Here is a 7365-nt window from a genome sequence, read left to right as displayed (position 1 = left end):
ACCTTCACGCCACAAGCACATGGTTAGGGACAGCTTGGTTTAGCCGCTTAGGCCAGGATTTTATTCCTTTAGGCCCTCCTATCCACTGATACTCAAAGCCTTGGGATCCTTTTTATTACCCTTGCCTTTTGGTTTTAAGGGCTATTGGCTTTTTGCTCTTGCCTCTTGGTTTTAAGAGCTTTTGGCTTTTTCTGCTTGCTTTTTATTTTTATTTTTTTTTTGCCTTTTTTTTTTGCAAGCTTTGTTCTTTGCTGCTTTTTCTTGCTTCAAGAATCATTTTTATGATTTTTCAGATTATCAAATAACATGTCTCCTTGTCATCATTCTTTCAAGAGCCAACATATTTAACATTCTTAAACAACAACTTCAAAAGACATATGCACTGTTCAAGCATTCATTCAGAAAACAAGAAGCATTTTCACCACATCAATATAATTAAACTAAGTTCAAGGATAAATTCAAAACTCATGTACTTCTTGTTCTTTTGAATTAAAATAGTTTTCATTTAAGAGAGGTGATGGATTCATAGGACATTCATAACTTTAAGACAAAGTTACTAAATACTAATGATCATGTAATGAAGACACAAACATAGATAAGCACTTAACATAGAGAAAACGAAAAACAGAGAATGTAAGAACAAGGAATGAGTCCACCTTAGTGATGGTGGCGTTTCCTTCTTGAGGAACCAATGATGTCCTTGAGCTCTTCTATGTCTCTTCCTTGTCTTTGTTGCTCCTCCCTCATTGCTTTTTGATCTTCTCTTATTTCATGAAGGATGATGGAGTGCTCTTGATGTTCCACCCTTAGTTGTCCCATGTTGGAACTTAATTCTCCTAGGGAGGTGTTGATTTTCTCCCAATAGTTTTGTGGAGGAAAATGCATTTGAGGCATCTCCGGGATCTCATGGTGATGAGCTTCATGCGTCTCTTGAGATCCATGAATGGGCTCTCTTGCTTGCTCCATCCTTTTCTTAGTGATGGGCTTTTCTTCCTCAATGGGAATGTCTCCTTCTATGAAAGCTCCAGCTGAGTAACATAGATGGCAAATAAGATGAGGAAAAGCTAGCCTTGCCCCAGGAGAGGGCTTTTCGGCTATTTTGTAGAATTCAAGGGAGATGACTTCATGAACTTCTACTTCCTCTCCAATCATGATGCTATGAATCATGATGGCCCGATCCACAGTAACTTCAGATCGGTTGCTAGTGGGGATGATGGAGCGTTGGATGAACTCCAACCATCCTCTAGCCACAGGCTTGAGGTCCAGTCTTCTTAATTGAACCAGCTTGCCTTTGGAGTCAATCTTCCATTGAGCTCCTTCCACACATATGTCCATGAGGACTTGGTCCAACCTTTGATTAAAGTTGACCCTTCTAGTGTAGGGGCGTGCATCTCCTTGCATCATAGGCAAGTTAAACGCCAACCTCACATTTTCCGGACTAAAATCTAAGTATTTCCCCCGAACCATTGTAATATAATTCTTTGGGTTTGGGTTCTTACTTTGATCATGGTTCCTAGTGATCCATGCATTGGCATAGAACTCTTGAACCATTAGGATGCCGACTTGTTAGATGGGGTTTGTTAGAACTTCCCAACCTCTTCTTTGGATTTCATGTCGGATCTCCAGATACTCATTCTTCTTGAGCTTGAAAGGGACCTCGGGGATCACCTTCTTCTTGGCCACAACATCATAAAAGTGGTCTTGATGAGCTTTGGAGATGAATCTTTTCATCTTTCATGACTCGGAGGTGGAAGCTTTTATCTTCCCTTTCCCTTTTTCTAGAGGATTCTCCGGTCTTAGGTGCCATCAATGGTAATGGAAAAACAAAAAGCTTATGCTTTTACCACACCAAACATAAAATATTGCTCGCCCTCGAGCAAGAGAAGAAAGAAGAGATGAAGAAGAAGAAGAAATGGAGGAGAGGGAGAGAGAGATGTGTTTCAGCCAAGAAGGGGAAGAGAGGGTTGTGTTGTGTGAAAATGAGGAGGAATGGAGGGCTATATATAGGGAAGGGAGGGGGGTAAGGTTTTGGCCATATAGGGTGGGTTTGGGTGGGAAATTGATTTTGAATTTTGAAGGTAGGTGGTGTTTATGAGGTAGGTTTATGGGGAAGAGTGGATGGATGTGAGTGGTGAAGTGGTGATAGGGAAGAGAGATTGAGGTGATTGTGAAGAGTTTTCGGGAAGAGTGTTTATGAGATTGTGTGAAAGAGGGGTGAGAAGAAGTGAGTGGAGGTAGGTGGGGATCCTGTGGGGTCCACAGATCCTGAGGTGTTCAAGGATTTACAACCTTGCCCCAAATTGGGCATGCAAAATGCCCTTGCACATAACACTGGGCGTTCAGCGCCAGATTGGTGCTTGTTTTGGGCGTTGAACACCCATTTGTTGCCCATTTCTGGCGTTGAACGCCAGAACCATGCTTGTTCTGGGCGTTCAGCGCCAACTCTTCTCCAGGGTGCAATTCTGGCGTTCAAACGCCCAGATGCTGCCCATTTTGGGCGTTCAGCGCCAGAACCATGCTCTATTCTGGCGTTGAACGCCAGCCAGATGCTCCTTACTGGCGTTTAAACGCCAGTGAGATCTTCCTCCAGGGTGTGATTTTTCTTCTGCTGTTTTTGATTCTATTTTTAATTTTTCTATTTTTTTGTGACTCCACATGATCATGAACCTAAGAAAACATGAAAAACAAATAAAAATAAAATTAGATAAAAATTGGGTTGCCTCCCAACAAGCGCATCTTTAATGTCAATAGCTTGACAGTGGGCTCTCATGGAGCCTCACAGGTGTTCAGAGCATTGTTGAGACTTCCCAACACCAAACTTAGAGTTTGGATATGGGAGTTCAACACCAAACTTAGAGTTTGGTTGTGGCCTTCCAACACCAAACTTAGAGTTTGACTGTGGGGGCTCTGGTTGACTCTGTTTTGAGAGAAGCTTTTTATGCGTCCTCTTCATGTTTACAGAAGGGTAACCTTGAGTTGTAAACACAAGGGAGTCCTCATTCAATTGAAGGACTAATTCACCTCTGTCAACATCAATCACAGCTCTTGCTGTGGCTAGGAAAGGTCTTCCAAGGATGATGGATTCATCCTCATCCTTCCCAGTATCAAGGACTATGAAATCAGCAGGGATGTAAAGGCCTTCAACCTTTACTAACACGTCCTCTACTTGTCCATAAGCCTGTTTTCTTGAATTGTCTGCCATCTCTAATGAGATTTTAGCAGTTTGCACCCCATAGATTCCTAGTTTCTCTATTATAGAGAGGGGCATGAGGTTTATCCCTGAACCAAGGTCACACAGAGCCTTTTCAAAGATCATGTTGCCTATGGTACAAGGTATTACGAACTTTCTAGGATCTTGTTTCTTCTGAGGCAATGTCAGTTGATCCAGATCACTTAGTTCATTGGTGAGCAAGGGAGGTTCATCTTCCCAAGTCTCAATACCAAATAATTTGGCATTCAGCTTCATGATTGCACCAAGAAACTTGGCAGCTTGCTCTTCAGTAACATCCTCATTCTCTTCAGAAGAGGAATACTCATCAGAGCTCATGAATGGCATAAGGAGGTTCAATGGAATCTCTATGGTCTCTAGATGAGTCTCAGATTCCTTTGGTTCCTCAGAGGGAAACTCCTTATTGATCACTGGACGTCCCAGGAGGTCTTCCTCACTGGGATTCACGTCCTCAACCTCCCTTACAGGTTTGGCCATGGCGGTTATGTCAATGGCCTTGCACTCTCCTATTGGATTTTCTTCTGTATTGCTTGGGAGAGTACTAGGAGGGATTTCAGTGATCCTTTTACTCAGCTGGCCTACTTGTGCTTCCAAATTTCTAATGGATGACCTTGTTTCATTCATGAAACTCACAGTGGCCTTAGATAGATCAGAGACTAAGTTTGCTAACTTAGAGGTATTTTGTTCAGAGTTCTCTGTCTGTTGCTGAGTAGATGATGGAAAAGGTTTACTATTGTTAAACCTATTTCTTCCACCATTATTAAAGCCTTGTTGAGGCTTTTGTTGATCCTTCCATGAGAAATTTGGATGATTTCTCCATGATGAGTTATAGGTGTTTCCATAAGATTCACCTAAGTAATTTACCTCTGCTATTGCAGGGTTCTTAGGATCATAAGCTTCTTCTTCAGAAGATGCCTCTTGAGTACTGTTGGATGCAGCTTGCATTCCATTCAGACTCTGAGAAATCATATTGACTTGCTGAGTCAATATTTTATTCTGAGCCAATATAACATTCAGAGTATCAATTTCAAGAACTCCCTTCTTCATAGGCGTCCCATTACTCACAGGATTCCTCTCAGAAGTGTACATGAACTGGTTATTAGCAACCATGTCAATGAGTTCTTGAGCTTCTACAGGAGTTTTCTTTAGGTGAATGGATCCACCTGCAGAAGTATCCAATGACATCTTAGCTAATTCAGACAGACCATCATAGAATATATCCAGGATGGTCCATTCTGAAAGCATGTTAGAAGGACACTTTTTGGTCAGTCCTTTGTATCTCTCCCAAGCTTCATAGAGGGATTCACGTTCTTTTTGTCTGAAGGTCTAAACATCCACTCTAAGCTTACTCAGCTTTTGAGGAGGAAAGAACTTGGCTAAGAAAGCCTTGACCAGCTTTTCTAAGAGTTCAGGCTATCCTTAGGTTGAGAATCCAACCATACTCTAGCTCTGTCTCTTACAGCAAAAGGGAAAAGCATGAGCCTGTAGACTTCAGGATCTACTCCATTAGTCTTAACAGTATCACATATCTGCAAAAATTCAGTTAAGAACTGAAAAGGATCTTCAGATGGAAGTCCATGAAACTTGCAGTTCTGCTGCATCAGAGAAACTAATTGAGGTTTCAGCTCAAAATTGTTTGCTCCAATGGCAGGAATGGAGATGCTTCTTCCATGTAAATTGGAATTAGGTGCAGTAAAGTCACCAAGCATTCTCCTTGCATTATTATTATTTTCGGCTGCCATCTCCTCTTCTTGTTCGAAAATTTCTGAAAGGTTGTCTCTGGACTGTTGTATTTTAGCTTCTCTTAGTTTCCTTTTCAGAGTCCTTTCAGGTTCTAGATCTGCTTCAACAAGAATATTCTTGTCTTTGCTCCTGCTCATATGAAAAAGAGGGACAGAAAAATAATAATAATAGGGGTCCTTTTTACCACAGTATAGAGGTCCCGGTGTGAGTAGAAGAAAAGAGGAAGAAAAAATTCGAACACAGATGGAAGAGGGGGTTCGAATTTGGGTGAGATGAAGTGTTAGTAGATGAATAAATAAATAGAAGGAGATAAGAGAGGGAGAGAATTTTCGAAAATAATTTTTGAAAAAGAGTTAGTGATTTTCGAAAATAGTTTTTGAAAAAGGTTAGTAATTATTCAAAAATTAAAATCAAAAAATTAAAATAATTAGTTAATTAAAAAGAAATTTTGAAAAAGAGGGAAGATATTTTCGAAAATTAAAGAGAGAGAGTTAGTTAGGTAGTTTTGAAAAAAAATAAGAAACAAACAAAAAGTTAGTTAGTTAGTTGAAACAAATTTGAAAATCAATTTTGAAAAGATAAGAAGATAAGAAGTTAGAAAGGATATTTTAAAATCAAATTTTGAAAAAGATAAGATAAAGAGATATTTTTGAAAAGATATGATTGAAATTAGTTTTGAAAAAGATTTGAATTTTAAAATCACAATTAATGACTTGATTCACAAGAAATCACAAGATATGATTCTAGAACTTAAAGTTTGAATCTTTCTTAACAAGTAAGTAACAAACTTGAAATTTTTGAATCAAAACATTAATTGATGATGATTTTTTTTTTTTGAAACAAAGGAAGCTCAACACATTAAAGTGGAGCAAATAAAAGAAAAAAGAAGACACATAACCAGCTACCAACAAATAAACCAACCCCTACTATCCCCAGTGCTCTCATCCTCCCCCAGGATCACCACCACTCCATTCCGTGTAGCTCATCAACGTCCTTGTGTGTATGACCTCCAGGCTTGCTCTTGCATTCTTGAAGATTCGTGCATTCCGTTCCAACCAGATGTTCCAAATCACTGCAAAGAACACTGACATCCACATCTTCTTCCCCTGTTGTCTATTATGCATTCCATGCCAACTCTCAAACACTTCTTTAACAGTTTCGGGAATCACCCACTCCCTTCCTAGTAACCTCAGCCACTTGCACCACACCTGCCATGTTACCTCACACCTAAGGAATAAATGCTCAACAGATTCTAATTCCTTGGTACACAGTACACACATACTATCCCCCAGAATGTTGACTCCTAGTTTAGTCAGCCGCTCCTTGGTGTTAACTCTACCCACTAGCACAAACCACCCAAAGAGCTCAATTCTCGGAGGGACGAAACCTTTCCAAATGGAACTCGTGAAGCTATAACTCGTTATCTCAGCTGATAATGTCTCCGCTTGTATAGCCTGGATCACAGAACTAGTAGAGAAAATACCTTTATTTTCAAACTTCCACACCACATTGTCCTCCCTACCTGATGACAACCTCACTGGCCTTAACCTCTCATGCAGTTGATTGACAAGCTCCAGCTCCCATTGGAACAGTGCCCTCCTCCATTGAAAATTCCAAATCCAATCAAGCCCATCCCAAAAACCACACTCCCCGATGACAAGTCCTTGCTGACTGGAAATAGAGTAGAGTCTCGGATGACTTCCTTTCAGAGTACCACCTTGAACCCAGTTATCTTCCCAAAATCGAGTCTGCATACCATTGCCTACTTCCATTGCCAGTCCACTTACCACTTTATCACGAATCCGCGGTTCTTTTATATTCAGCTGACATATGTCCTTCCAAGGGCCACCCTTTACTGGTAAAGGCTGAGTTGCTAACATGACATCCGGGTTCAACTTATTACACGAACACACAATCTTCTTCCACAGCGGGCAATCCTCCTTTGAAAACCTCCACCACCACTTAAACAGAAGCGCTGTGTTTCTCAGCACTGCATCACCAACCCCCAATCCCCCAACCTTTTTTGGAGCTTGAACGATCTCCCACTTTACCATAGGTATACCATAGTTCCCGTTCTCCCTGCACCACATAAAGTTCCGTTGTAAAGCAATCAGCTTGTCCGCTATCGCCTTCGGCATCTTGTATAGACTAAGGTAGTAGATGGGGAGACTATTCAGCACCGATTTGATAAGGACCAGCTTACCTGATTTATTCAAAACCTTGGCTTTCCACAAACTCAGCTTCTGTTCCACCTTATCAATGATTGGTTTCCAAGTCTTCACCAAGCGCGGATTCGCACCTAGAGAAACTCCCAAGTATCTAACCGGTAGAGAAGCTTGTTGGCATCCCAGCAGTCCACATGCCTGATCAATCCATCCTTGCTCACAGTTCAC

The 7365-nt window shown here is 40.9% G+C and overlaps 1 non-coding gene across 1 annotated transcript; it reads left to right on the top strand.

Annotated features, from left to right (window-relative positions):
- Positions 1-4468: 4468 nt before the first annotated feature.
- Positions 4469-4576, top strand: LOC112782156 (small nucleolar RNA R71). The gene has a single exon (XR_003192893.1). It is a non-coding gene; the product is annotated as a small nucleolar RNA R71 (small nucleolar RNA).
- The last annotated feature ends 2789 nt before the right edge of the window (positions 4577-7365 follow it).

This window comes from Arachis hypogaea, chromosome 19 (genome assembly GCF_003086295.3).
Source record: "Arachis hypogaea cultivar Tifrunner chromosome 19, arahy.Tifrunner.gnm2.J5K5, whole genome shotgun sequence".
Classification (NCBI taxonomy): domain Eukaryota; kingdom Viridiplantae; phylum Streptophyta; class Magnoliopsida; order Fabales; family Fabaceae; genus Arachis; species Arachis hypogaea.
This window is presented reverse-complemented; position numbering and strand designations above follow the sequence as displayed.